Source organism: Pipistrellus hanaki, assembly GCF_964339955.1.
Source record: "Pipistrellus hanaki genome assembly, chromosome: 2".
Lineage (NCBI taxonomy): Eukaryota > Metazoa > Chordata > Mammalia > Chiroptera > Vespertilionidae > Pipistrellus > Pipistrellus hanaki.
Window position 1 is genome coordinate 191,953,417 of NC_140504.1, and position 23,042 is coordinate 191,976,458.

A 23,042-nucleotide genomic window follows, 5' to 3' on the forward strand; every position below is an offset into this window, starting at 1 on the left:
AAAGTGGAACTTTCTGATTTTGGGATCTTCATAACTGTTGCCAACTACTTTGCTTATTTTTCCTTATTTCTCCCTATTAGATAGAATTTAATGGTGTTTTTTTATTTTTCTCCCCGTCCTCTCCCCCACCCCAGTGCTTTTTTAAGGCTGTTTTGAGATTTCCAAGGTAGAAAGTATCAGAGAAATAACTGAATTTTTAAAAATACAGTGTTAGCCTGTTTCCTTTTATAAGTCACGTAAGCTCCTGAATGTTAAAGATAATTTTCTAACAAAGTACCTCAAAGAATCTAGTTGCTATACCATTCTAATCTACAATTAGAACCTAGTTTTAGAGGGGAAAACTCGGGTTTTTGAAATGTCTATGCTTAAACAAACAATAGCTGAGTAAAGAGCCCCTGAGATTCTCCTTTAGACAGAAATCCCATGGGAAGATTGCCTGGGGAAATGTTTCTATATGCTGTCATGAGTCCCAGCCACAAGTACTTCCTAACTGAAACATCAGAGACTCTTTCTGAACAAAACAGTGTTGCTATGTCCTGGTGTGCCTGAGTCACCCATTTTAGTGCATGGAGGGTGGGTTGGGGAGGGTACCTGAGGGAGGGTGCTACTCACCACCCTTTCATGCCAGCTGTGAAGTCTTCCTCTAGCATTTGAGTATTTACAAGTGATGAACATTTAAAGCAATAGCTTTAACAGTATTTAGTCTTCAAATATGTAGCTATTTGGAGAAGATTATCAAACAAGCAGTGGAACAGTATGGGGTGGGAATCTTGATAGACATTGCTGCTGTGCCAGGTATCTTTTTACATGTTTATGTGGTTATATTGTGAGTGGAGCGTTCTTATTTGGTTGATGTCTTACTTAGTTCAGGCTGCGCTAACAAAATATCATACATAGACTGGTTGGTTTCAACAGCAGAAATTTATTTCTCAATTCTGGAAGCTAGGCGTCTTGAGATCCGAGTGCCGGTGAGGGCTGTCTTCCTGGCTTTCAGACAGCTGCCTTCTTGCTCCATCCTCACATAGCAGAGAGGGTCCTATGTTTTTTTCTTTTTTTTAGTAAGAACACTGATCCCATCATGAGGGCCCCACCACTCTCAAATTCTAACCCTAATTATTTCCCTAAAGTCCTATCTCCAGATTCCATTGCATTGGGATTAGGGCTTTCACATATGAATTTTGGGAGAGATATAGTTTGGTCCATAGCAGTTGGTATTAATCCAAGTTGCATTGAAATCTTGTCTTTATTAATGCCTTTTGAAATCATACACATGCTCCATCTGGAGGATGATGAGTATTGGAATGAGAGCTCTTAGAGCTGAGAGAGACCTTCATACAGCTATACTTCTCAGATATTTCCAGAGACATCTATATCCTCCCGCCTTTTACACTTGCTATTGTGGTCCCTGCCCTCATGGAGCTTATATTACAGTGGAGAAGAGACAAAAAACAAGCAAATTGAGAAATTATTAAGGGAACAAACAAGGAATGAGATACAAAGAGGGGGAGAGCTACTTTAAACAGGAGGCAACATTTTTTTTTACTGAGATCTGAAGGATGACAAGTGGAGAAAAGTGAGAACATGTGCAGAGACTCAAGGGCAGTAAAGAATCAGACATGCTGGAAGACTTGAAAGCAGGCCTTTGTAGATGTGGCATAATGATCAAGGAATAAGAGTTTGGCTCAGTGTCGACCTTTGGACTCAAGGGTCCCAGGTTCGATTCCAGTCAAGGGCATTTACCTTGGTTGCAGGCACATACCAGTACGGGGTGTGCAGGAGGCAGCTGATCGATGACTCTCTCTCATTGATCTTTCTAACTTTCTATCTCTCTCCCTTCCTCTCTATAAAAAATCAGTAAAATATATTTTTAAAAAATCAATAAAAATATATTAATAAAACAAAAAAAGAATAGAGTGGCACAGGTGGAGTTTATATGTAGACAGGAGCCAACTCACTCACAGACCAAATTTTGTGAACGTTTGAGATTTTAAGCAGAGGAGCATTATGACCCAACTAGGGTCCCTAGGCCTGGCTGGCTATCAGGGGCGATCTTTGGGGTGCCTGGTGGAGTGTTTGGCCCCCTCCCCCGCTGGCACTTGCCTTAGCTGGCCTGGCGCCACCCCTGTCCCCCACCACTGCTGCCAGTCACCTCCCTCTGTGGGGCAATTGGCGGGTTGATCAGGGCCTCCCGCTGGCACCCACCTTGGCTGGCCTGGGGCCTGCAGGCTGGGGCAGCTCCTGTGTTGAGCATCTGCCCCTTGGGTGGTCAGTATGCGTCATTCCACTGTTCAGTCAATTTGCATGCTAGGCTTTTATTATATAGGATTTGCATTTTAAAGAACACTTTTGCAGCTGTGAAGGAAGTAGATTGAAGTAGGCAAGAAAAGAAAAGAACAGATAGGCTATCAAAATAGTACAGGTGAGTACTGTGATGGCTTGGAGTCCTAGTAGAGGAGATAGAAGTAGATGAAATTGTGAGCTGAACTTACATGTTAAAATTAATGGGACTTCTGTATAGATTGGATATGGGAGGGTGAGAGAGTCATACCAGCTCAATTATATTTCAGGTTTGTGCAGCTAAGTAGTTAGTGTTTGTTGATGTGGAAAATAAATATTTGGAAGAAGTTTCATTTTTAAACATTTCAAACATTTAATTGGTGGTATTAAGTCATTGGTTGTTTGAGAGTTTGACATTTAAAACAGGGCTTGACTTCCCTTAAATGACAGCATAGTCTTTCCTTTGTTCAGTTAATTCTTCGCTCATCTTTCATTTGTTCATGAAGCAAATATTTATGGATTGCCTACTCTGTGCCTGGTATTGTTTTAGATGCCAGGGATACATGACTTAATAAAACAGACAAAAGTTCCACTTCTAATGGAGATTACATTCAAATGAGGGAACACAGATATAAAACAAATGACAAATATTGTGCATGTGTGTATATCAGTGCCTTCCCATTGCCTCAAAGATAACTCGAACCTGGGCCACAGGCAGGCATGAAGATCTGTCTCATTAACTCATTTACCTTTGAGGAGGCAGGGCAAACTGGCTCTGCTCTGTAAAGCCTCCTCCTACCACTTGCAAATAAATCATCACGAGCTCTAACGCTGTCCCTCCTGGAAGAGAGGGCACACGTATGTAGGACGTGTGAGTGCGCCCTTATCACACACTTCCAGTTGGACCACTGCCGGCATTAACGCTAATTAGATTATCTTACTCCTGCTGTCCCTTCTATTCTCTGTCTATACATTTTTGCCCATAAAAGACAAGCCTCTCAAGACTATTTAAGACCATTTTAGCTATGATTCTTATATCAGATTAAAGCAGAATAAACCAATTCCCTCTCCCCCCAAAAAGATAAATATGTAATGGAAAATGATTAATAAATACTATTGAATCAAAATTAGAGTATGGTAAGGAAGGCTCTAGAATGGGGGGTGGTTATATCTAGGGTGATCAGGGTAGACCTCATCGAGAAGATGATGTTAGAACAAAGACTTGCCGGGTTCAAGAAATGAATCATGTAGATATCGAAGGAAAGAACATTCCACACAGAGAGTATAAGTGCAAAGATCTAGAGGTGGGAGTGTGCTTGGGATCGTCAGGGGTCATGAGAAATCCAGTGTGACTGGAACAGAGTGAACAGAGGAGAATATTCTTTGAGAGGAGGTTTGACAAATAATGTAAGCCTTTCTGTCCATTGTAAAGGCCAGAGTGAAATGGCTGATCATTTGGTTTCTGAGAAGACTGTGTAAGAGGGCAAGTGTGGAAATGAGGAGATGGATTAAAAGTGGCATCACTAATCTAGGTGGGAAATGAGAAATGATGGTGACTTGGACTGGTGTGTTAACAAAAAGATAAAACTGGGTGGATTGGCTAGAGCCAATGGGATTTGCCCACGGTTTGGATGTCCTGGCTGGTGTGGCTTAGTTGGTTGAGCATTGTCCCATGCACTAGGAGGTTGCCAGTTCAATTCCCGATCAAGGGCACATGCCCAGGTTGCAGGCTCAATCCCTGGTAGGGGCATGCAGGAGGCAGCCAATGATGTTGTGCTCTCACATCAATTTTTATCTCTCTCCCTTCCCCTTCCTCTCTCAAAATCAGCAAACTTTAAAAAAAAAAAAGAATGGAAGAGAGGAGTTGAATACAGTATAAACAATACATTAATTTTTTTTTTAAAGAGTTTTGCTATAAAGGAGAGCTAAGAAATGAGATACTAAGTAGAGATGGTTGTAGGATTAACAGGTTGTTTTTGTGTTTTTAAGATGGCAGGTTATATAGCATATTTATATGCTGTTGGGAATGATTTGGATTGAAAGGAAGAATTGTTAGAGCAGTGTCCTTGAGTAGTGAGCAGGGCAGAATCTACTATACAAGTGGAGGTGTTGGCCAGAGATGGAAACATTTACCGTTTATCCAAAGGAACAAGAAAGGAAAAGTATATGATTACTGTATGCTGGTGAATGGCTAAATGTGGGAGCTGGTGGCTGATTGCTTTATCACTCAAAAGAAAAAGAAAAGAAAGAAAGGGTGGGACAGAACAGAAGCCGTTAGAAATCCTGGCCAATGCTTATGAATGTACAATTGTGTACATTGTAGTCTTTGCCAGGTGGTTCTAGGAAGTTGAGTGTTTCCCCTTCTGGTGTTATCCTAGATAACACCTTAGTTCTTAATCAGTTAGTTTGACTCAGTTTGTGTTCAATTCCCAGATCAAATGAGCAGTGCTTGTGATAGGTATTTCAAAAGACTAATATTTAAACCACTGTTTCTAAAATACTCTTTATTCAAACTGAGGTTAATTTTGGCATCTGTTTAATATGTAATATCATAAGTCACAGCCTTTTTTGGTAGACTTAAATCAAGATAAAGTTTTCAAGTATTATAGAAGCTCTTACCTTAGAATTAGAGTGGTGGTCTGATTTTTAAAACTTCTTAAATATCAGCCCACACCCATTTCAGTTAGGAGAGTATAAATATTGGGAGAGTCTATAAATAGTAGGTCAAGATTTAAAGCTCAGCCTGTCATCTCGGTTAATTAGTCCTGGAGCACAGTTGATTTTCCCACCACATTCTCCCCATAGAATCTTCTTTCTCAAGGATTTCTATTTCCCTTTCGAGTTTCTTCTCTTTCAGTCACACATGCAATCCCAGGCCATGGCTTGTGGTTCAGGCCCTTTGTTTTAGAATAAACACACTCAAGGAGAGAGATACACAAACTAGATGCTTGTTCCAAACTTGACCTAGCAACTCCTGAGCTACTTGATTCTGAATCTAATCACTTCTTCATTTTCTGGGTCTTGATTTCCTTCTCTGTAAAAAGAGGAAGAGATAAGACCACTGTTCTAACAACCACATAGCAGATCACTTTTCTCCAAATCACTTGGAAGCTTACTTAAAATATACAGGGTGAAGCAAAAGTAGGTTTACAATTGTTTATATGGAAAATAATACAATAATTCTATATAATAAAGAGCTAATATGCGAATGGTCTTCACACCCTCATGCCATCATGGCTCAGACACTCAACACTGGGGAGAGAGGAATGTGACCAGCCAGGCACAAATGAACTTAAGAGAAGAATGGGGACCAGCCAGGCTGTGGCCTGGGAGAGGGACAAGCCACCCGCCCCACGGTCCTGGGTGCCTGTGACTACAGCACAGGCAAAGCTACCTGCCCAGGTCCCCTGTGGCTGCAGTCAGCCCGGGCGAAGTCAGCCCAGGTCCTGGGTGCCTGCGGCTGGCCAGAGGGAGGGAAGCCCAGATCCATTTTTAAAATAATTTTGTTCCTTTAAAAAAATTCCCTAAAAGAATAATCATCTCTTCCAAAATCATTGAGTAATCCTTCAGAAAAGCTAGTTTACTTTTGGAGTCAGGGGCAAGAAAAAGTATTGGTTATATTGGATGTCTGTAGGAAAGACAGGACATCCTTAGCAGCTGAAAAGTGCTAGAACTGTCCAGAGATAACTGCCCATAGTATCATTGTGTTTTCTGACTGTGTAAATCATACCTTAAAAATGATGCATATAGGGCTCTTGGATCCATGGGTGAAGCTTTCTGTCCTGTGTCTAGGGGAAAAACTTAGTCTTTGGTTCTCTACTGCCCTCTTTGAGCCTTGGGTTAAGGCATGAGGAAATATCAAAACAAATAAATCTGGAACTGATACCTGGCACCAGGTTTACCCAAAACAGCCCACAGAACAGTCTGTTCTGAGAAAGATCATCTACTTTTTCCCTCCGCTTAGGTCCCAGGTGTCAATGCTGTCATTGAAATAGTTGCATGTGGAATTTTTTAGAATAATGTATTAGTATACTCATAATCACTAGATTCTGTTTTACATTAAAGGACTTCATATATTTTTTGAAATTACCATTATATGCAAATATGTTATGAGAATGCCAGGTCTCTGGAGATGCGGGAGAAGTGAATGCTTATCAACTGGTAAAGACTGAACCATGTAACCAGAGGATATACTTGCCTTTCAAATACACTAAACTTCTATTCTCTGTTCTAAAAGCAGATCATTGAGCTCACTGTTCAAATATTTTTGTGAATGTGAAAGCCAATTAATCCTACCTTATGAATCTTTTCTTGATCATCAAATGTATTGATTACCAAAATATACTAAAATCTGACTATAGCCTTTTCTCTCCATGTTGAAAATCCAGCATCCTTTAACTTTTATTCATTTGGTCCAACTCATGAGCCTTTTCTACTCTTTCTTTTTTTTTTTTTAATATATATATATATATATATATATATATATATATATATATATATATATATATATATTTTTTTTTTTTTTTTTTTTTTTTATTTTGTACAGAGAGGAAGGGAGAGAGATAGAGAGTTAGAAACATCGATGAGAGAGAATCATCGATCAGCTGCCTCTTGCACACCCTACTGGGGATATGCCCGCAACCAAGGTACATGCCCTTGACCGGAATCGAACCCGGGACCCTTCAGTCCCCAAGCCGACACTCTATCCATTGAGCCAAACCGGTCTCGGCGTTTTCTACTCTTTCTTAAAACCCTTTAAACCTTTTCTTATTTGAGACAGAAATCTAGAGTGTCGCTGAGAATAAACAGTGATTCTCCTTAGAATTCTGAGCTTTCATATCTTACATTGTGATCCTGTCTACCTACCATCTCGACAAGCAATTTTCGGTTGCTCTCAGACTATGTAGTGTCTCTGTTTATTCTCAGATAGCCACATAATCGCCCCCAACAGCACTTTTGTGTTTTATGACTACAATAAACTTCATTTTGCTTGATGCCCTATCCCTGTATATCTCCAATGCTCAGACATATTAACTTTATTTTATGCTTGAATGAAATTGTAGAAATCTAATCCTATATGGATAGATATTTCTAACTTCTGCTTTCCCATGAATGACTGTAGGTTTCCAGGACACTCAGCAGGGCCATGTACCCACTTAGGCCTAGAGCACATTGATTTTTATTTTCTATATACAGGATGAGGCCCATTGCTTAAGTTTTCTAGCTCTTGTGAATTTGAGGAGATTTTGTAAAGAGTCTACAGGGGGTTTTTTCTAGATGGGTGAGAATTGTAATTGGTGATTTATTAACTTAAAAATATTAACTTGAATTCTGGGAGGCTTCTTTGTCTTTTCAAATCTCAGTAGCTTTCATTTCTTCTTTGGGAGATGAACTCTTGAACTATGCTTTAAGTGATTATACTTTTCAAAAAAAGCAGTGCCCTGTTAATTTCCTCTTTTTCATAGTTCTCTCGAAGTGATTATGAGTTACGGATTTTATATATGATGTGTTGGCTTTTACATTGTGTTCTTTTTTGCCTTCTCTCCCATTTTAGTAAGCTTTCTGAAATCCATAGCCTAATCTTGAAATGTTGCTAGCTGTTTGATTTACATATATGAGTTACAGGGTGCATACATTTTAAGTGAGTATTGTGTTCTTGAAGACCTCACATAATGAATTTTAATTCTGACATTGGTTTGCTGCTATTTCTGTTTACTGGTGAAAGTGGTAGGTGATGGATGGCATGTGACAACAGTGTAAACAGGGTTTATAATTCACTCTACCAGCTTTGAACTAGCCATTCTTTTCTTCTTAATAATACTTTATTAAGATATAATTTACAGCCGAAACAGGTTTGGCTCAGTGGATAGAGCGTTGGTCTGTGGACTGATAGGTCCCAGGTTCGATTCCGGTCAAGGGCATGTACATTGGTTGCGGGCACATCTCCAGTGGGGGGTGTGCAAGAGGCAGCTGATTGATGATTCTCTCTCATCGATGTTTCTCTTTATCCCTCTCCCTTCCTCTCTGTAAAAAATCAATAAAATATTTTTTAAAAAGATATAATTTACATATAATAAAATGAACAAATTTTATTATTACATATAATAAAATGAACAAGTCACATTGGTATATGTACAAAAATAATAATTTAATTAAAAAAAAAAATGAACAAGTCATTTGGTCTGGCCTGCCAAGGCATCGGGGGTGAGTTAATTAAATGATTGACCAAACATAGCAGGCTAATTTAAAAATATATATATATTTTTTTATTGATTTTTTTACAGAGAGGAAGAGAGAGGGATAGAGAGTTAGAAACATCAATGAGAGAGAATCATCGATCAGCTGCCTTTTGCACACCCCCTACTGGGGATGTGCCCGCAACCAAGGTACATGCCCTTGACCGGAATCGAACCTGGGACCTTTCAGTCTGCAAGCCAACGCTCTATCCACTGAGCCAAACCGGTTTCGGCATAGCAGGCTAATTTTTAAGTTGATAATTTTGTATGGCCCACAAATGATGTTATAAATATCCAAATAACCCTTGGCAGAAAAAATTTTCCCCACCCCTGACCTAGATCAAGATACAAAATTATCACCTCAAAAAGTTCTCTCATGCCCCTCTGCTGCTAATACCACTCTCCAAAGAAGTAATCACTATTCTGACTCCTAACAGATTTTTTTTTTGAGACTCATCTTGTTTTTTGTTGTTGTTTGGAGATTCATCTGTCAGTAGTTAAATGCTATGAGTGTTCCACAGTGTGACTATACCACTTGATTTTTACACCATTCTCCTATTGATGGGTACTGGGTTATATAAGTTTGTTTGTGGACATAAGCACTAATTTCTTAAGACTTACTTGTCAACCTGAAGAAATATTCTAGATATAAGTATCCCTGAGATTTCTCCATTCACTTAGTTCTGCTCTAGTAGGAAGATCTGTGATTTGGGAAGGAAAGACTATTTGGCTAATAATTAAAAATACTACTCATTATTTAAGAACCTCATGACCTAAAGTGATGATAGGACTATGTTGTGAGAGAGAAGGAAGCTAGTTAGTAATACCATTACAAGCATGATTTTTGTGCCAAACACAGGTTTGCATCCAGATCTCTGTTGCTTAGTAACTGGGTGACTTTAGATTATTTAACATCTCATTTGTGTCACCTTTAGGGTAGAGATGATAATACCGACCTTTCATAATTTTTGTTCAGATTATATACAATACAGTACTCAGATGGGGAAGGATGTAGAAAATGAAGTAATAAACAAGGAGTGGAAAGTGGTCATGGTTATTCTCTAGTTCTCAAAGCTTAAAAAGTGACAGCATTCATTGCTTTGTTTATTCATTTTCATGTCTTTATTTATTGAATGTTTATGCCCAGTGTTGTTATAGGTACTAGAGATACAGGTATGAACAAGAAGCAGGGTCTCCTGGGGGAAGACAGAATAAACAGATAAATCAATACAAAGAAAATATAAAGAACTAAGAAGAAAATAACTGGTAATGCAAGAGAGTGGATGGGATGTTTAAAGTAAGTTATAAAATATGCATAGAGCCAGGACTTATAATTAAAAGGAAATTTGATTTGTGAGGAGAAAAGTAGCAAGCTAGCAATTAGGATTCTATTAACAATTTGTTATAACTTATTTTTAAGGCTGATTGTTTTTAATTAAGATTATATATTTGATGAAAATAACTATGAAGTACTTGAATCTCCATCTACATTTTTTTATTTTTCTAGAAGGAAGACACCCAGTTGCCCAGGTACCACTTACATATGCTAATCTCTATGAACAAGGCATAAGATGTTACTTAGGTGGCTAAATTCTTTGTTGTATCAGCTTCTTCCAGATCCATGGGCCAGGTCCTGGTCAGTCTCCTTTATGAGTTGGTGATTTCTCCTTGTCTCCTCTAGCCCTATGCAGTCTTGGAACAGCCCGGAACTGTGGTGGTCTCGGGAGATGTGAATGAGCGCAGAGCCAGTGGGTTCCCCTAGGAAAGGAAGGAATCCTTCTTGTTTGTTTATAAAGTTCAGATCTGGGGATTTTTCCAGAATACATGCTTTTCTAAGGTGGGTACACATTCTCTCCTGCTGGAGAGAAGAGTGGGAAAGTTTGCATAGCACAAATCTGGGTAAACTTTGAATACTTTGGGGGAGAGAATAAATAAGATTATGCCATATTTCAGTTTGGCTCTCTCCCGCCTAACTATGATTTTCCTATTTTGACACCAGGCCAGACACTGTATGACTAGCAGCATTGTTTTCACTTCTAAACAGAGCCACTTACAAAGAGTACCCCCTCTCCCCCCACTTAGAACTGCAATTACAGTTTATCAGATTAAACTGAGACTCTGGACCTCTTCTTCTTCCCCAGAAATTGAATCAAAAGTCTACTTGAAGTGGTAACAAGGAACTATTACTGGTTTTCATGTTGTTAATATTTAGCTGATAAGTGCTACCCTATTCATCAAATGGCCTGGGTCTGTTGTGTGGGTTTGTTTAGAAGTGAAAACAACGCCAATAGGGAATTTGTTTTGTCTCTGCCTGTGGCATATATAGTGATATAGGATCTAAAAGTTTCTTATGCCCATTATAAAAGTTCCTCTTGTTTTGGGTATTCTGTTAAAGACACAGGGAGTGATGTTTATAAAGATGTAGGTATAATTTTAATAATAAAAATATGTGCCCTGGCTTCTTTTCCGACAAAACAAATGGCGGGTGACACCGGTGCTGCGGGAGGGCCCGGAGGCCCCTGGGGCCCCGGAGTAGGAAGTCGCGGCGGCTTCCGTGGAGGATTTGGCAGCGGCCTCCGGGGCCGGGGTCGTGGCCGGGGTCGGGGCAGGGGCCGAGGCCGAGGGCAAAGGAGTGGATCCCTGTCACCAAGCTGGGCCGCCTGGTCAAGGACATGAAGATCAAATCCCTAGAGGAGATCTACCTATTCTCCTTGCCCATCAAGGAATCTGAGATCATTGACGTTCTCTTGGGGGCATCCCTCAAGGATGAGGTGTTGAAGATCATGCCTGTGCAATAGCAGACCCGTGCCGGCCAGAGGATCCGGTTCAAGGCATTTGTCGCCATTGGGGACTACAATGGACATGTTGGTCTGGGTGTTAAGTGCTCAAAAAAAGTAGCCACTGCCGTCCGCGGAGCCATCATCCTGGCCAAGCTCTCTTTTGTGCCGTGTGGCGAGGCTACTGGGGAAACAAGATCGGCAAGCCCCACACGGTTCCTTGCAAGGTGACTGGCCGCTGTGGCTCTGTACTGGTGCGCCTCATCCCTGCCCCCAGGGGTACGGGCATTGTCTCCGCCCCTGTGCCCAAGAAGCTGCTGATGATGGCTGGTATTGATGACTGCTACACCTCAACCAGGGGCTGCACTGCCACCCTGGGCAACTTCGCCAAGGCCACCTTTGATGCCATCTCTAAGACAGCTATCTCACCCCAGATCTCTGGAAGGAGATGGTGTTCACCAAGTCTCCCTATCAGGAATTCACTGACCATCTTGTGAAGACTCACACCAGAGTTTCTGTGCAGAGGACTCAGGCTCCAGCTGTGGCCACCACATAATTTTATACAAGAAAAATAAAGTGATGATTTAAGTCTGGGAAAAAAAAAAAAAAATGTGCCCTCAAGCCTGGGATCCAGATGAGCTTTGTTTATTATCAGTGAGTTGTTTTGACATCAACCAGTAGATTTCTCGCCATGTTGAAACAGAGGAATAAAATAAGGAAAAAAGAAGAGTGTGGATCAATTAAACTTTTGAAGTGTTTAACTTTTCCCCTGCTGAAAGGCCCACTGATGCCTCCATTGTAGGTTGTGATTAACTGGAACCAGTTACCATCCCAATTCATGAGGGTTCTAACCATTTGCTTCCATGGGTTGGTTCATTCAATTCAGTAAACTTTTTCAGAAAAAATAGTTCCTGTTCTGTAGTATAGTACATATAATCTTACTGGGAGACTCTAACTAGATAATTTCAACACAATGTGCTAACTGCTAATTGAGGTAGACACAGGATGTCCCCTCCCCATCCACTCCTCCCCCTAGGAAGGCCTTTAGCCCCACTTGGAAAGAGATGGTGCTGGCAGAGATCCTGAAAAGAGCCATGTCTATGTAGAAAGACTTAGTTCTTTTGATTCCAGTACCATGTTCTTGATGACTAACTCAAATCCCTATTTTAGGCTGAGTTAAAAGAGCACAATTGATTAGAACCAAGTCTTAAGAGAACTGTAGTTTGAGGTTCTGTAGTCACTTTGCCAAAGAATAACTTTATATTTGCCTCCGACTTTCCTTCTGTACAATAAGCATATTTTTATATCTTCTGTGAGCATCTATCTAAATGCAAAGACTTACTGTAATTATTATTGGCCATATTGGTATTAATATGGACGTATTTACAACATCAGAAGAGAAATTGATGCCTGTTCCAGATAGAGCCCAGTGGTCCTGGCTGCCTACTTTGGAGACCATTCTGAATAGTTATTTGTCTTCAAGATGTTTACAGCCCAAGAAGGTTCTTTTATACTCATGAACTGTGATATGTTCTCAGTTTCTTTTTACCTCCTTATTCCTCAAATCAGAAAATGGTGAAACACGCTTTTCTTGTTTCCATTACAAAGTGTTACCTATAAAATTAAAAACCATTTATAGACTTGTAAGCAATTAAATGTTAACTCCAGTAGTTTAAAGAACAACTAAAGGGTCTCTTTGCCTCCTAAGTTGTGCCAGCACCTCCTCCTGTGCCCTCTGAGTTTTCTGATTCAGATGCTAATGTGGTATTCTGGGAAATGCTTCTCCAAATTATTCTTCTGACCTCTGAACTCTTGCTATCAAGGTCAGTCTCTTCACACACCACCATAATGACAGCTCTGTCTAGCCCAAGGCTTGATAAGCTTCCCAAGACCTAGCTTGGGTCCTATCAGCAAAAGTAATCTCCCCCCCCCCCAGCTCTCTCCCATGCACACACCAACTCAAGGCTCCTGGTACAGGGAAGTACCCACACAAAAGAAACTGTGAGGTAAGGTTGTTGGTTAATCTTATCTGTCTGGTCTCATTTTGCCCTTAAGGCCAGTTTTGTGTGGGAAGGACTAGTGTAGTACATATGGAGTGAATGCCTGTCATTGGACCTACCCTGAGAAAGTCAGTACTGCGAAGATTGTTAACATGAAATGGAGAGAGGAACTGAGCGTCAGTACCGTTACTCATTCTTTAATGTCCCCTTTGGAATCATTACTATAACATAATTTGAAAGCATTCAGGGAAAAATTTTTGACTGCTGGTTAAGAAGCAATTTAGACGATGCTCCCTTTAAAAGGAAAGCCCCACACAGACACATTCCAGAATTTCATGAGAGAAGTGAGATGTTTTTGTCCAGTACCTTTCTTCTGGACTCATTGGCACTAGTGAGTCCCACAGTTAAATTTTTCATGCTCACAATTTTCTTGTTTTCAAACTTTACCTCTTATAAGTCCCTAATTCCTAGTTTTAAATCTTTCTATTTTCAGAGTCACTTATGTTGTTGTATGTGAGTCTTAAAGTGATTTGCCAGAAAGCCAGTAGGAGGAACACATTTTAAAATTTATTTTTCAGAGTGTGGGTTCAGTGACATGTAGATGTGGCCAACTAGGGAAATGTTTGTAGATTGAAAATGTTAAAGTAGTTCCTTTCAGCACCCCTTTAATCAAAGCATTTGCCAAGAAAAACCGACCTTGGATCCATATCCTTATTCTGCTATCAAAATAAAGGGTTCTTTTATATAGTCATATGCAACGTGGATGCACAGAAGAAATTAAGGATAGATTCAGGATTAAGAAGAATCATCTAGCCCTAGCTGGTTTGGCTCAGTGGATAGAGCATCGACCTGTAGACCTAAGGGTCCCAGATTTGATTTTGGTCGAGGGCCCTGGTTGGGGCTTGTGCAGAAGGCAACCAATTGATGTGTTTCTCTCACATTGATACTTCTCTCTGTCTTTCCCTCTCTATAAAAATCAGTGGGAAAATATACTTAGGTAAGGATTAAAAAAAAAAAAGAAGAATCATCTAAACTTGGATATAAGGCAAAAGGATGACTGCATGCCTTTTTAAGTCCTATTGGAGCATTGTCAAGGATTATTTAACTCTCTACAATATGGTTTTTAAATTTTAGTTCCCTGGGAGCTTATTAGACATGCAATGTCTGACCTCACCCCTTCCTCCTAAATCGGAAACTCAGAAGGGTGTCCCAGCAGTCTGTTGTAACTAGACCTCCAACTACTTCTGATGTAGCTAAAGATTAAGAATTACAGCTGTAGGGGAATGTAACTATCCTATATAATAAAAGGCTAATATGCAATTTGATCTAACAGAGCAATGACTGGTTGCTGTGATGCACACTGACCACCAGGGGGCAGACACTTAATACGGGAGCTGCCCCCTGGTGGTCAGTGTGCCTCCCACAGTGGGTGCACCACTTAGCCAGAAGCTGGGCTCAAGGCTGGCAAGCACAGCGGTCATGGCAGCCGCTAAGGATGAGCTGTCAGTCGGACATCCCCTGAGGGCTCCCAGACTGCTAGAGGGCACAGGCCGGGTTGAGGAACACCCTCCCACACCTGTGCACAAATTTTGTGCACTGGGCCTCTAGTTATTTATAACATAATAATAAACTAATGATATTAATAAGTAAAGATCATAGTCTGAAGATATAAAAATAATTTTTAGTCACAGATAAAATACATTCCCCAATGAAAACATGTTCTTGTTTTATCTTGTGTCCAACAGTTGAGCTACTCTTCTAGCCCTAGGTTCTGAATGAATAGAAACTGCAGTTGTGTGGAAATGGCACAGAAACCAAACCAGAATTAGAATTGCTTCACTGTTTTGCCATCTTCTTTGCAAAAATAAACAAGAATGCCTTGTAATTCTACCACTGTCTTTTGCATGTGAAACTTTCTTCTGATTCATAGGAATCTTGGGAAACATCTGAACCAATTAACAATTTTAGGGAATGCCAGTTCAGCGCATAGAGTGCCTATCTGATCACCCAGTTTCCCACAGTTGCCTTTTTGGCTTGTGCCTTGTTTTGAATTTGCTCCATTGATCATATCTGCTGTGTTGATTAGGAGGCCTTTGCTATGTTTGGGGAATTAAGCCTGTGAGAACATTGGCTCTGGAGGAACAGGCTTGAGTAACATGTCTGTCCGATTTGGATTATAGGCACATTTTGTCCTGTGCTGCTTGGTGAGAAGCTACATGGGAGCAACACTCCACTTTTGTGATACAATGATATTTAGACTTTGTGTAGAGGCCCAGTAGCCCTATTATTTTGAAAGCAGGCCAATAAATGTGCTAATGAGTGTAAACCTTAATTTGTAAGTTTTCTTGGGGTGAGGTGTTTACTTCATGTCACCATGATGATGATGGGCCTTTTAACTATGAAGGTCTGCTGGTATCAGAGTGCCCTATATTGTGCAAGATTTTCCGTAAATCACTCAGTCTCTAATGTAGTAGTGGGGTGTGTTTTAATAATAATTTGTTAAACAACGGCATGACATCATTTTAGCTATTGTATGGAATGAGCTGCGTGCACATAGGTGCAATTCTTCAAACTTCAGGGCCTGACATTTTATCCAGGGCTATTCCATATCTAAGTTAGCTGTTTCCCTTGTCTGAGGATGTTTGGTCATGTGGCTTTTATTTTAGAAAGTTTATTAGTAATTAGAACTTTAAAACAATGAATAAAAGAATATAATTGAACATGAATTTTCTTGTATTCCTCCTCCCCCAAAAAAATCTAGTAAAGATTTATTGTTTGCTTTCCAGAACTCCATTTGGCTAAAGAAGCTATTTAAGAGATAGAAGCTGCTAAAGTTCTCTGACCTCACCATAAATTTAATTGTTTTGATGTGGACCTTGCATTAAAATAATTGGCTGAAACCGGTTTAGCTCAGTAATAGAACGTCAGCCTGAGGACTGAAAGGTCCCAGGTTCGATTTCGGTCAAGTAGCATGTACCTTGGTTGCGGGCACATCCCCAGTAGGGGGTGTGCAGGAGACAGCTGGTTGATTTTTCTCTCTCATCGATGTTTCTGGCTCTCTATCCCTCTCTCTTCCTCTCTGTAAAATAAAAATCAATAAAATATATTTTGGGGGGAAAAAATTAATTGGAAGGTGCCCTGGCTGGTGTGGGTCAGTTGGTTGAGCATTGTTCCATGTACTGAGAAGTAACCTGTTGGATTACTGGTCAGGCCATTTGCCCAGGTTTCTGGCTTAATCCCCAGGAGGGGGCGTGCAGGAAGCAGCCAATCGACATTTCTATCTCATTGATGTTTCTCTCCCTTTCTCTCTAAAAATTAATTTTAAAATAAATTTTTTAAAAGATAATTGGAAGGGGAATTAAAGTCCCTCTGCTTTAAACAAATTTAAAACATAAAATATGTAGATTTTTGGAAATAATAAAAGTAGAGACTCTTTATGAAGGCCTCACACTATTGACTCTGAAAGTATTAAGAATTTAAGTATCTAATTTGCAACAAATAATTAAATATGTGCATAATTGGGTCATAGAAAATTTGATACACTCATGTCTGTGACCACTTAATTCTGAACTACTGTATGTTACATGTTGAGGTTGTATGTTGAATTTTGGGGCCTCTCTTCCCCTTGCTTCATTTGTTCTTATATGGTAGTTTTTCCCTACATTCCTTACAAATTCAGGTGGAGAAGAATGAGTAAATTAACTTTTAGTACAACCCTGCTTAGTTGTGGAGATATTTAAGTAAGATACTGAAATTAAAGTTCCTATTTGTGACATAAACAGACCTTGGAAGTGCTGGATAAAGGAGTTCTCCCACTCCTTGGGATAAGTAGAGGGAGAGATTTTGGCTTTCTACAATATAAAGATATTGAGATGTCATTTTGGAAAGCCCTTACCTAAGATCATCCTTCAGGATTGATTTATCATGGTCACTGGCCCCGGCTGACCTTTCCTTGGGAGAGTCCAGAGAACAAGTAAAGGGAGCTGTCGTAGAGATAGAGTGTGACCCAGAGCCTGAGGAGAAAAAGAGGTCATAAGAATAGCCTTGTACTCATTTCTCTGTCCACTCTAGGTCTGTAGCTTACCCAATTAATTACCTATTTTCAGCTTTAAAACACTCCTACCTTCTAACGGATCTGACTTGTTTGTGGCAACTATTCAAAATGAATGTATCTGTATGCATGAAGAGCAGTCTGATATAAAGGTTAAGAGAATGAGTTTTAAATACAGAGAAAATGGTTTGGAATTCTGGCCCTGCTACTTACTTGTTCTATGACCTTGGGCAAGTTCTTTAAAGGAGCTTTGCTTTAGTTGGTCCGAAGGTTGTGGGTTATTGTTAAGCTGATTAAAGGAGCTTTGCTTCAGTATTCTCATCTGTAAAATGGGAATAAAGTAGGAGTTTCAGAAGGGTTAAATTAGTTAATATATGCAAAGCACTTAGAAAAGTGTCTAGTGTATAGTAAATGCTCAATAAATAATTGTCATCATTAGTGCAGTTGCAGTAGTAACAGTGATAAGTAGCAGTAACTGTAATGTCTCTTAGAAGTTAAATTACCCACTCATTTCTACCACTTTCCCCATTTCCTGTAAACATGGGCACAGACGAAACCCGTTTGGCTCAGTGGACAGAGCGTCTAGTATATAGTAAATGCTTGCACTCTCTCTAATCTGGGACCCCTCGAGAGCAGTCGGACATTACTCTTACAATCTAGGACTGCTGGCTGCCAACTGCTTGCCTGCCTGCTTTCCTGATTGCCCCTAACCACTTCTGCCTGCCACCCTGATCCCCCCCCCCCCCACCACTCCCCTGCCAGCCTGATTAATGCCTAACTGCTCTCCTGCCAGCCTGTTTGCCCCTAACTACTCTCCCCTGCAGGCCTGGTCACCCCTAACTGCCCTATCCTGCAGGCTTGATTATCCCCAACTGCCCTTCCTTGCAGGCCTGGTCCCTCCCAACTGCCCTCCCCTGCTGGCCTTATCGCCCACAACTGCCCTCCCTTGTAGACTGGTCCCTTCCAACTGCCCTCCCCTGCTGGCCATCTTGTGGCGGCCATCTTGTGTCCACATGGGGGCAAGGCTATTCTTATGACCTCTTTTTCTCCTCTGGCTCTGGGGGCAACCTTCTTGTGTGTTGGAGTGATGGTCAATTTGCATATTCTTTTTATTAGATAGGATTAGGTAGGATAGAGGCCTGGTGCACAGGTAAGGGCCGGTTGGTTTGCCCTGAAGGGTGTCCTGAATCAGGGTGGGGGTTCCCTTGGGGTGTGGGACGGCCTGGGTGAGGGGCGTATGGTGGTTTACAGGCTGGTCACACACCCCGGCGACCCAAGCAGAGGCCCTGGTATCTGGGATTTATTTATCTTCTATAATTGAATTGAAACTTTGTAGTCTTCAGTGGAGCCAAGCCTCCTGCTCACTTTGTGGCTGCAGCCATTTTTATTGAGATTTATTTATCTTCTATAATTGAAACTTTATAGCCTTAAGCGGAGGCCAAAGCAGGTCAGGGCTGCGGAAACTTGGCTTCCTCCATCATCAGGGGCAACTCAAGCCTCCTGCTCTCTCAATCTCCATGGCTGCTGCCATTTTTTTAGGATTTATTTATCTTCTGTAATTTAACTTTTGTAGCCTTAAGCAGAGACCAAGGCAGGCGAGGGCAGGTGGAAAGCTTGGCTTCCTCCATTGCTAGGTAAACCCAAGCCTCCTGCTCCTTCTGTGCCGCAGCCATCTTGGTTGGGTTAATTTGCATATTCACTCCTGATTGGCTGATGAGTATAGCGGAGGTATGGTCAATTTGCATGTTACTCTTTATTAGATAGGATGGCAGTTATTCTATATCTGTGCTTTCCGATTTGATAGCCACTAACATGTGTTTAATGTTGACTATATTGGATTGTACAGGTCTAATATGTAGTAGTGTTCTCAGTGGTTTGATTATACATATTGTTACGTTTTACCAACACTTTATATCAATTAAAAATATATATATTTTTTATTGATTTCAGAGAGGAAGGGAGGAGAGAGAGATAGAAATAATGATGAGAGAGAATCATCAATTGGCTGCCTCCTGCATACCCCCTACTGGGAATCAAGCCTGAAACCTGAGCATGTGCCCTGAACAGGAATTGAACTGTTGACTTCTTGGTGCATGGCATGATGCTCAACCAACTGAACCACACTGGCCAGGCATTGATAATTTATTTTATTTTTATTTTTATAGCAAAGATGGAAATTTATTGAAGAACTAGTACAGATTCCCACGTAGGGAGGGGGAAAGAGTCCCACTGAGTCCCCTTTTCCTACAATTTATAAAGGCGGCAGTTTTTTGTGCTTCAGTATCCCCTTTGAGTGGTCACTATTCCCCTTTGATTTGGTTACTATAGCAACTCCTGAGCTCAAGTCTCACGTGAAGTATGTGAGGTTCCCTCCTTCTTTTCCCTTATTGTTCTATTCCCTCTGGGCTTTCTTCCCTTTATTTTATCAATGTGTACCTTTTGCTACTTTCAGCTCCCTTACCATATGGAAATATGTAACTTCTGCCGTTCCCAGCTCCCTTGTCTTTTGCAACTCAGTAGCCCTGTGTTTTTTTCCATGGACCCCTTAATTCCTAAAATTTTCTAAATCTGCCTATTTCACCCCTAAAATCCCTTTCAGTCCTCCTTTCCAATTAGGAAATCCCAACTGCTATTGGGGACAGGGGATGCCGGTGTGTCTGACTGCTTCCTACTGACAACTGGGTCATCATTTGGGGGCAGCAGTCAGGGTCCTATCGGAAGTGGGTGATCTAAGGGTCCACAGAAGATGGATGTAGTGGGCTCCATCTGCGGTTCCATGTGGAGGACCATTTGTATCTTCAGGGCTTCTAGATGGGAGGATATGAAACATACCGAAAGTTAAATAGGCAATGGTTAAAGATGAGTAATAAAAACAGTACAAACCAAGGTCAGAAAGGGATCTAGCTAATAGGGATGGTATTAATATCTTTAACTGGTGCCCAGACTGCTGGGGCAAGAGATTGTGAAGCCCTTTTCTTTAGCTAAGCTAAAGAAAACTTTTTTGCAGCAAGAAGTGTTATTCATGGTACAGACTTTGCCCTGTTCAATCGAGGGCTTCTCTGGGAGTAAGGACCATGTCCTGGTCAGTGTTCTCAGAAATTTGAGAAGTAATCCTGATTTGATTGGTGGTAGTGGTGGTATAAGACATCCTATAGACTAAGATTCAGCACATTTTACTCTGAAAAGGATGTGGAATATCTATACTAATAAAAGGGTAATATGCTAATTAGGACAGACATCTTCCAGAGGTCCATCCAGACAAAGCCACAGCTGCTTGAGACCCGGGGCTCATGGCAGCCATGGGCTCAGGCAGTCATGAGCCCCAGCGGGACTCAGGCCTTGCAGCCGCAGTGGTCGGCAGTGGCAGCAGCAACGGGGTAATGGAGCTGGCGCCTTCCCCTGATCAGCCCAGTCACCTCCCACAGAGGGAGGCCAGACTGTGGCTTAGGACATTCCCTGAGGGCTCCTGGACTGTGAGAGGGGGCAGGCTGGGCTGAGGGACCCCCCTCCACTGCATGAATTTTCATGCACCGGGCCTCTAATATATATATATCCAATTAAGATTATTTGCCCCTGAGTTGGGCTGCTTATAACTTACTTAGTAGTGAGCGATTTGGGGAGCCAGTATAGCTGAGAGATTTGCTATACCTGGGAAACAGAAAGGAGTATAAGTAAGAGCATCTTAGGGTTTTTCTGGGTCCCAACAAGGGCAGAGAGGTCTCCTCCAGGTACCAGCGTAGGGTTCTAGTGACACGTATGAAAAGATAGAATACCTATTAGAAAAATAAAAAGTGTTTATCTTGGAATATCAGAGTATGTTACTTATCTGGCACTTGATGACTCTCAGATTCTTTAGAAAGAGAAGTTTCACATCCTTAGAGGCTCAGATGAGTAGGAACCCGGTGATTTAGTTGATGGCAGTGCAGCTTTGTCCGCCTCCTGTGCTGGCATTCAAGACTTAGACAGATGGATCTAGGAGTTGATGCTGGGAGACTTAAAGCCAGTGCCTATAAAGGGGCCTTTTGGGCTGGTAAGGGCCCGCCCAAATAAATGAGGGCTATCCTGAAAACTGGTCGATCATTTATTTTAAAAGGTGTTATAGGAAACACCTAGTACACATGAAAAGAGCAAATCCACTAGTCTTATGTTAACCATTGATTTTTGTTTCCCCATCACATTTGATGTATTTTATTTACATTCCTGGGACTTGGAATAAGTTTCCTTTCATATCACCTACTGCCAGTTACAATTTTATTTCTGTTATAATTCTTGAGCTAACTAAGTTATTCTGCCAGGAATACTCTAACCATATAATAGTAATTAAATATGTCCAGTTCTTTTCTTTTCTCATAAACTGTGCCATATAGATGGCCATAATGTCAGATGTCTATGACTAATTGACCTGGTATTAACTTGATATTAATTTGTTTTAATAACAGTTACAGTACCAAGCAATGTTATAAATGCATTCCATGATTTAACTCATTTAATCTTCACAACCGCTCTCAGGCAAATACTGTCCTTTCATTCCATTTTATAGATACACAAACTGAGGCAGAGAGAAATGTGATAAGAGGCCCCCCCTGCATTGTGTCCACTGGGGGCCACCTGGAGCACGCCCCCAGCCCTGCATTGTGTCTGCTAGGCTGGGGGCATGCTGCCTGCCCAGATGCCCTCCCTCCCTCTGTGGCCAGGGCGCCGCTATATTTGTGATGGAGTGGCGGTTAATTTGCATATTACCCTTTTATTATATTATATTCTTTACTTTTTCAACTTGTTCACAGAACTTATGAGTTCCAGGGTTGGGACAAGAACTTGTTTTATTTGCTATTTCACAAAATAAATCATCTTTGGGTAACACGAGCATTTGAACTAGGACATTATAGAATTTATTTAGTGATTCTAGTTGGGCTAGGGAGCTTCCTCTTAGAAAGGCAAAGGTTTTTAACCAGAAATAATGAGACTCTGAAAGACAACCGATCATGAGTAGTCATGATTCCTGTGGGATAGTCGGTTATTAAGAACTAACTGATTGAAGAAAGCTGTTCCTAGAGAAGGTTTGTTTCCGGGGTGAGATCCTGTTGCTTTATGTCTATTCTATTTGGAAAATGTTCAAAAAAACTGATGCCTCAAAGTATTCTTAGGTGCTTGCTTACTCTATTTCTGAGGACTGGTACCTTCTCAGTAAATTATATAAAGTTACTCTTAAGTTGGATCCCAAGGAAGATAGTCCTCTGCTCTATGTTGTCAACCTCAGACACTAATGACACCATTAAAGCAGCGTGAGGAGGACTTTTCACCCATGTTCCCATAGCCCTGCTGAAGGGGAGGCCAAGCTGTCCACCCAGTTTACAACACCTCAACTGCTATCAGCTTAATATACTGCTGGGATTCCTTTTACTTAAAATTTCCCTTGAAAAAATGGATCCTGTATCTTTAACAACAGCAACAACAAATTTACTGATACCTAGTTTTGAGATAAAATACTTTGGTCTTCAGCAAACTAATGTGGCATATAGAGTAAGAGATTGAAAGAAATAGCAATTGTTTCAAAGACAAAAGCTCTGAGAATGATGTTCCTGTGGAACATTTGTTATCCATAAAGTTTTCCAGCATAAGCCGAATTTCTGTTGTTTCAAAATTTAGTCAACATAGCTAGCTCAGAGGTCCAGCCTAGAGGGCCCTAGTAGCCACTGTTGTG

The 23,042-nt window shown here is 40.9% G+C and overlaps 1 protein-coding gene and 1 pseudogene across 2 annotated transcripts in view; both read left to right on the plus strand.

The window, feature by feature from the left end:
* Positions 1 to 23,042, plus strand: part of FBXO42 (F-box protein 42) — a 67,156-nt gene that overhangs the window by 34,252 nt on the left and 9,862 nt on the right. The gene's annotated exons all lie outside the window — the stretch shown is intronic.
* On the plus strand, positions 10,969 to 11,878 carry LOC311618131 (small ribosomal subunit protein uS5-like; annotated as a pseudogene). Its single transcript has one exon. The product of its transcript is annotated as a small ribosomal subunit protein uS5-like (transcript).